Genomic DNA, 9161 nt, shown 5'->3' with positions numbered 1-9161 from the left:
ATTTTTGTATTTGTAATTCATTGATATTGCAATTTGAATATTGCAATAATTTATATTGAAAAGACGATAGCCAATTTATTGGCTAATTCGAATTCGTCTGTACAATTCGTAAAATTCTTTCTTATTTCTTATTTATTGTTGAAATCCAAAATTAAAGTCTCTTGGCTCTCTTCACGCTTTCTCACAAACAGATTAAAAAATAGATTTTTTTTTTTGAAGTTTGGATAAACCATTGCTTCGTCTGGTGTCTACAATACATATGACTCATTATAGTACTAATTTCATTTTTACCAGATCGAAAAATTTTATGTTGAAAAGAAAAATTTATAGATCCAATGTCACATTCCGTAAAAATTTACGATACATGTATAGGATGCACTCAATGTGTACGAGCTTGTCCAACAGATGTATTAGAAATGATACCCTGGGATGGATGTAAAGCCAAGCAAATTGCTTCCGCGCCGAGAACCGAAGATTGTGTGGGTTGTAAGAGATGTGAATCTGCCTGCCCGACAGATTTTTTAAGTGTCCGCGTTTATTTAGGGCCTGAAACAACACGTAGCATGGCTCTATCTTATTGATACGTTACAAAAAACTTCACTCGAATCGTCTGATTCCTCTTTACCGAAGAAGCCTGTGCTCGAAATAATCGAGCACGGGCTTTTCTGGTCAAAACGTATCTTGTCTTTATCACTTTATCATGAGTTATTTTCCTTGGTTAACAATACTTGTTGTTTTGCCGATATTTGCAGGTTCATTAATTTTCTTTTTACCTCATAAGGGAAACAAAGTCGTTAGGTGGTATACTATATCTATTTGTTTATTAGAATTCCTTCTAATGACTTATGCGTTCTGTTATCATTTCCAACTGGAGGATCCCTTAATCCAATTAAAGGAGGATTATAAATGGATAGATGTCTTCGATTTCCACTGGAGATTGGGAATCGATGGACTTTCATTAGGATCTATTTTATTGACAGGATTTATCACTACTTTAGCTACTTTAGCAGCTTGGCCAATTACACGGAATTCGCGATTATTCTATTTCCTGATGCTCGCAATGTATAGTGGTCAAATAGGATTATTTTCTTCGCGAGACCTTTTACTTTTTTTTATCATGTGGGAGTTAGAATTAATTCCTGTTTACTTACTTTTATCCATGTGGGGGGGGAAGAGGCGTCTATATTCAGCTACAAAGTTTATTTTGTATACTGCAGGCGGTTCCATTTTTTTCTTAATCGGAGTTCTGGGTATGGGCTTATATGGTTCCAACGAACCAGGATTAGATTTGGAAAGATTAATTAATCAATCATACCCTGCAACCTTGGAAATACTTTTATATTTTGGCTTCCTTATTGCTTATGCTGTCAAATTGCCGATTATACCCCTACATACGTGGTTACCAGATACCCATGGGGAAGCACATTATAGTACATGTATGCTTTTAGCGGGAATATTATTAAAGATGGGAGCATATGGATTGATTCGGATCAACATGGAATTGTTACCTCATGCTCATTATCTATTTTCGCCCTGGTTAGTAATAATAGGAGCGATCCAAATAATCTATGCAGCTTCAACTTCTCTTGGTCAACGAAATTTCAAAAAAAGAATAGCTTATTCCTCTGTATCTCACATGGGTTTCATAATTATAGGAATTGGTTCCATAACCAACATTGGACTCAATGGAGCTATTTTACAAATATTATCCCATGGATTTATTGGTGCTACACTTTTTTTCTTGGCAGGAACCGCTTCTGATAGAATGCGTCTTGTTTATCTCGAAGAACTGGGGGGAATATCTATCCCAATGCCTAAAATTTTTACCATGTTTAGTAGCTTTTCAATGGCTTCTCTTGCCTTACCAGGAATGAGTGGTTTTGTCGCAGAATTAGTAGTATTTTTTGGACTAATTACTAGTCCAAAATTTCTGTTAATGCCAAAAACACTAATTACTTTTGTAATGGCAATTGGAATGATATTAACTCCTATTTATTTATTATCTATGTTACGCCAGATGTTCTATGGATACAAGCTATTTAATGTTCCAAACGCAAATTTTGTGGATTCTGGACCACGAGAACTCTTTATTTTAATCTGTATCTTTTTACCAGTAATAGGAATTGGTATTTATCCAGATTTTGTTCTCTCCCTATCCGTTGACAGGGTAGAGGCTCTCTTATCCAATTATTATCCTAAATAGGTTTGCTTTTTTTTACTCGTCTGCTCTATTAATGCAGAAATAAGTAAAAAAGTATATAATGCAGAAATAAGTAAAAAAGTATAATTAGATCTATCTCGAATTTTTGAGAACCCTTTGATAAGGCGTTCAAGGGGTTCTCAAATAAAACATAAAAGTAAAAACCTTCATTTCATGAAGGTTTTATTTTATGTAATCATTTAGGTGTTAATGTAAACGAACCATAACTATGTAAGCCTATTCCTAATAGATTTATACCAAAATAACAAATCCAAATTATAAGAAATCCTATCAAAGCTATAAGTGCAGAATTCGTACCCTTCCAATTTGGATTTGTTCTACTATGTAAATAAATTGCGAATATGGTCCAAGTAATAAATGCCCAAGTTTCCTTAGGATCCCAATTCCAATAGGATCCCCAGGCCTCATTAGCCCATACTGCTCCACAAAGAATACCTACGGTTAAAAGGGTAAATCCTAGGCTAATGACACGATAACTCCAAGAATCCAAACGCTCCGTTAATTGATATTTGTAATAATTTGGAAATGAAGGGACAGAGGTTCTTTTTAAAGCACTTCTTTTTGCATAAAAATATTTAATATCACTAAAGAAAAATGTTTTATTTAAAACATTTTTTTTCTTTTTAGAAAAGAAATGGAAATTATTTCGAAATCTAATGATTAGAATAGCGGCAGATAATAAGGATCCGCACAAAAGAGTTGCATAGCTTAATAACATCATACTGACATGCATCATTAACCACTGAGATTGTAGAGCAGGTACTAGTATCGTGGATTGATGCATTTCAGTTAAAAGACCCGATGTGGCAAAGCCTTGCGTTAAAATAGTACTTGGCGTAGTTATTGTGCTTAAATCATTTTTAGAGTTCTGTATTTTAGGAATGGTATGAAGAATATACAGGGCCCATGAAAGGAAGATCAATGACTCATATAAATTACTTAATGGAAAATGTCCCGAGGAAGCCCAACGAGAAACTAAGAATCCTGTTATAGAGAAAAAAGTAACTATCATTCCTTTTTCTGACGAATCGCGTAATCCTCCAAGTTCACGAACTAATAAGGTTATAAAATGAATCGTAATCACAATTGAAATCGTTGAGAAAGAGATATGAGTTAGTATATGTTCTAAAGTTGCAAATAGCATAAGGGGAAGGTCCCATTACAAAATTGTAAATTTCGAATTGATTTCTAATCTATTGTATTCTTTTTCAAGAATGCCGCCACTCGGATTCGAACCGAGATGCTTGAGCACTGCTTCCTAAGAGCAGCGTGTCTACCAATTTCACCATGGCGGCTAACTTCAAATAATAGGTAACTTAAAAGAATAATAGCTATTATCTTGGGAATCGTCGATATTGGGAAAGTCCATAAAATTTAGGAACATTAGAGTTTTCATTAAAATAGACTTCGTTTGGTAGTATCGTTTCCATTTTTTTTTTTTACAATAAACTCTTGCTTTGCCCAATAGAAACACAAACACTGCTTGAAAGAGTTGGAACTTCTTTTTTCTAACTTGCAATTATAGAACTAATTTTTTCTAATTAATTTCCCCTTTACATTTTGAAAATTCTTTCAATACAATGAAAAAAATCCAAAAGGGTTTCTATTTAATGATGAAATTAAAATAAAATGGATAAATAGAAAAGGCTTTTTGGATTTTTTAAAAATTTCTAGAATGAAAGTCTTTATGCTCTTATTAATAAGATTTACTAACCTTATGATTTTGGAGAAGATAGGTGGAAGTTGTAAGTCCTATTGTAAGAATACTCCACTTTTCATAATTTTCCTAATAGAATATGAGGATTCTATTAGGAAAATTATGAAAAGTTCATTGATAGGAAAAGAATACTTAGCACACAGTATACCAAACAAAACTTTTTTTTTCTTGTATATATAAGATAAGAGGGGTTTTTTGTTCTAAGAATATTGTACCGAGTAATTCGACACATAAAAGTACATTCAAAGAAGAATCCAAATTATTAAATAATTGGAATTCTTTTTTGATAAGTCAATTCATATTATTCCAAAATCTTATTATTTGTTTGTTGCCCAGAAAAACCCTTTGGTTTTGGATGCTCATTACCGCTCGAAAATGATCTTGATTTTACTAAAGAATAAGATTGTACTATGGAAAAATAAGTCTTTTTCTTCCAAATATTTTTACGAATACGCTTTTTTGACATTGAAGTACGTTTTTTTGGAACTGCCATTCAAAAAGGAAATTACTTTTTTCTAGTTGTATGTGAAAGACATCTATTGCTGCAAATCAATCCTTCTTTCTTCTTTTTATTAGTATTTATACTTAGATACTGAAAGATACTTAAATTTTGAATTATTTTTTACTTCATTTTGTCTAATGCGGATAAGACAACAAGAATTTTTTAACATTTTTTCTTTATATATTTTATACTTTTTTTTTAATAATATAGAATATATAGAAGGGTTTCTCATTTAAATCTATTTATATCTATTTATATATCAAGTATACTCCATATATAGATATATGGTATGGAAGCCTATCCCCCATATAAGATAAGACGGGGGGATAAAAAGAAGGGAAAATGAAAATAGTTAATTAAGTTCAGAATGGTATTCCATAAAGGAAAGGAATTCCAATCAAAACAAAAAATACTGAGTCTCTTAAACAAGACATTCTAAAACTTAGGTAATTTATAGTCATTAGAATTTTAGTTCTATATGAAGTAAGGACTATTCGATAATTTCTTATAAACATAGGTTTTCATTGGAATTCACTCAATCAGTTAATTATGGAACAAGAGAGCTGTTTCATCTTTGTTTTAAAGAAATATAAAAATGAATTATGAATAGAAAGTAAAATGATTCCACTTTTTTTTTTTTATTTTTATAAATATCTTTATTTAGTTAATAAAATAACTTCGTTACCTAGTTATTTTATTAACTTTTTTAATTTAACCAACTAAACCCATTCTTAATTTTTAATTATTTCAATGAGATAAATTTTGGAAAAATTAAGAATTTCAGTATTTTTTCTTATTCTTTTTATTTATTCTTTCAGAAAGAGATAAGAATTGGTTTGGTGAATCGGAAACAATTTTATAGAAAAATTGAAGTAAAAATTGAAGTAAAAATTGCAATTTCTTTTCTTATGGAACATACATATCAATATGCATGGGTAATCCCTCTTCTCCCACTTCCAGTTATTATGTCAATGGGATTTGGCCTTATTCTTATTCCGACAGCAACAAAAAATCTTCGTCGCATATGGGCTTTTCCTAGTGTTTTACTCTTAAGTATAGCTATGGTATTCTCAGTTCAACTGTCTATTCAACAAATAAATGGAAGTTCGATCTATCAATATCTATGGTCTTGGACCGTCAATAATGATTTTTCTTTAGAATTTGGATACTTGATTGACCCACTTACTTCTATTATGTTAATACTAATTACTACTGTAGGAATCCTGGTTCTTATTTATAGTGATGGTTATATGTCTCACGATGAAGGATATTTGAGATTTTTTGTTTATATAAGTTTTTTCAATACTTCCATGTTGGGATTGGTTACTAGCTCCAATTTGATACAAATTTATTTTTTTTGGGAACTCGTGGGAATGTGTTCTTATTTATTGATAGGCTTTTGGTTTACACGACCAATCGCAGCGAGTGCTTGTCAAAAAGCTTTTGTAACTAATCGTGTAGGGGATTTTGGTCTATTATTAGGAATTTTAGGTTTTTTTTGGATAACAGGTAGTTTAGAGTTTAGGGATTTGTTCAAAATAGCTAATAACTGGATTCCTAATAATGGAATTAACTCTTTACTTACTACTTTGTGTGCTTTTTTATTATTCCTTGGTGCAGTTGCGAAATCCGCACAATTCCCTCTTCACGTATGGTTACCCGATGCTATGGAAGGGCCCACTCCTATTTCGGCTCTTATACACGCAGCAACTATGGTTGCTGCGGGAATTTTTCTTCTAGCTCGACTTCTTCCTCTTTTCATATCTTTACCTTTGATAATGAGTTTTATTTCTTTAGTAGGTACAATAACACTATTCTTAGGAGCTACTTTAGCTCTTGCTCAGAGAGATATTAAAAGAAGCTTAGCCTATTCTACAATGTCTCAATTGGGTTATATGATGTTAGCTCTAGGTATAGGTTCTTATCAAGCTGCTTTATTCCATTTGATCACTCATGCTTATTCAAAAGCTTTATTGTTCTTGGGATCCGGATCCGTTATTCATTCAATGGAACCTCTTGTTGGATATTCACCAGATAAAAGTCAAAATATGGTTCTTATGGGCGGTTTAAGAAAATACATTCCAATCACAAGAACTACTTTTTTATGGGGTACACTTTCTCTTTGTGGTATTCCACCTCTTGCTTGCTTCTGGTCCAAAGATGAAATCCTTAGTAATAGTTGGTTGTATTCGCCCTTTTTTGGAATAATAGCCTCCTTTACTGCAGGATTAACTGCCTTTTATATGTTTCGGATATATTTACTTACATTTGATGGGTATTTGCGTGTTCATTTTCAAAATTACAGTAGCACTAAAGAGAGTTCCTTGTATTCAATATCCTTATGGGGAAAAAGGATACCCAAAGGAGTGAATAGGGATTTCGTTTTATCAACAACGAAGAGTGGAGTTTCTTTTTTTTCACAAAATATACCAAAAATTCAAGGTAATACAAGAAATAGGATAGGATCCTTTACTACGTCTTTTGGGGCTAAAAAAACTTTTGCCTATCCGCATGAAACGGGAAATACTATGTTATTTCCTCTTCTTATATTACTACTTTTCACTTTGTTCATTGGATTCATAGGAATCTCTTTTGATAATGGAGGAATTGGTAATGGAATAGCAGAGTTAACCATATTATCAAAGTGGTTAACTCCCTCAATAAACTTTACCCAGGAAAGTTCTAATTCTTTTGTAAATTCATATGAATTTATTACTAATGCAATTTCTTCTGTAAGTCTAGCTATCTTTGGTTTATTCATAGCATATATCTTCTATGGATCCGCTTATTCTTTTTTTCAGAATTTGGATTTAATAAACTCTTTTTACAAAGGAAATCCTAAAAAAGAATTTTTAGATCAAGTAAAAAAAAATATATACAGTTGGTCATATAATCGTGGTTATATAGATATTTTCTATACTAGGGTCTTTACCCTCGGTATAAGAGGGTTAACCGAACTCACGGAGTTTTTTGATAAGGGTGTTATTGATGGAATTACCAATGGAGTGGGTCTTGCTAGTTTTTGTATAGGAGAGGAAATTAAATATGTAGGGGGAGGTCGAATCTCGTCTTATTTATTCTTTTTTTTATGTTATGTATCTGTGTTTTTATTCTTTTTTCTTTCTTAAGTTAAGGAATTTACAACAAGTCTCTTGCAAAAATAACTATCCTATCCCCTTTCTACAATCTCTCTATATCCTTGTTACATAAGGTAAGTATTGTATAATAGTTCGGTTTTCCGCGATTTTTTCCATTCCTCTGTGTAAATACCCTAATATGGGTTCACAATCAATAACATCCTCACCATCGAGAGTAACGATCAGTCGAAGAACACCATGCATTGATGGGTGTTGAGGGCCCATATTGACTATCATGAGATCTTTTCTTGTAAGCGGTAGACTCATATCCTTTCTTCCTTAATTCATTATTCCATGAAAATGGATTATTCCATGAATTCCTCAAAGCGAGGCTCATCAAAATGAAAAATCTAAGACTACTATAAGACTACTAAAAAAATAATAAAACAAGAAAAAAATTTGAACGATTAAATTACTGCTCCCGAATATTCAACTGACCGATTAATTTCTTATAACGTACTCTATTTTTCTTTGCCAAATAAGCCAGCAAACGTCGACGTTTTCCCAAAAGTCTTCGTAGACCTCTTTCCGATGAAAAATCTTTTTTGTGTAATTCCAAATGTGAAGCAAGTCTCCGTATCTTATTGGTGAAACTGAATACTTGAAATTCAACAGAACCCCTGTTTTCTTCTTTTTCTTCTTTAACCATAAATCCAAAAATTTTTCTACCTCCTTTCTTTTTCATGTATTTTTCTGATCAGGAAAAATACAAAATTATGTCAGTTATTTTGAAGTTATTCTAATCTCGTACACACACAAATTTGCAATTATTCATCTACTACTGGAATTTGGATTTATTTTATCGATGCAAATTGGATTTGGATAGAAGGGTACATTCTTTCTAATATTTTAGATAGAAGAAATGTTTCTTCTATCTAAAATATTAGAAAGAATTTTGCTGATTTATTTATTGCTATATGCAATTTATGGAATTGATACACCATTTAATTGATATCATTTAGCAAAATGAAACACAGCATATGCATCCATCTTTTGGCTCGAGAATTTCACGGGATAGAGATATGGTATAAGAAATAGACTATTAAGTAACTCTAAATGAATTGTGGATACATCTGTATCCTTAACATACTGAAACGATTGTCATTATTCGTATCAAACCAATAGCGATTCATACAAGCTAAATCTTCTAATCAATGGTGGGCCAATAATGAATTTTTTTGCATATGTATTAAGACGCTTGGCCTGATTTCGAAATTGTCCAGAGTTTTATATGTTGTTTTCATTGCAAAATGATGGGTCTCCTTCCATAACTTTCCAATTACGAGTACGAGAATTGAAAGACATGAAAATTCTCAATTCTCTACGGCGTCTAGTAGATAGAAACAAGAAAATCAGAAGAATCTTTCTCTCTATTCACTATCATTCCGCGTCTTCGACTTCTATTAGTTTCTTTTCTTCTTTAATGCAATAGCTATAGTTTGATATAAGAATCCATTTCTCAAAGTAATGGAAACCATTCTCTTATAGGAAATGGTTCGAAAATCGCTATTCCACCTTTTAGGTATCGTGAAAAGTGATACCTGTGAAGATCGTGCATTTCAGTCAAATTCAGATCCGTTTTTC

This window comes from Triticum urartu, unplaced genomic scaffold (genome assembly GCF_056163025.1).
Source record: "Triticum urartu cultivar PI428250 unplaced genomic scaffold, HENAU_Tu73 scaffold1, whole genome shotgun sequence".
NCBI classification, from domain to species: Eukaryota; Viridiplantae; Streptophyta; class Magnoliopsida; order Poales; family Poaceae; genus Triticum; species Triticum urartu.
Note: the sequence above shows the minus strand (reverse complement) of the source record.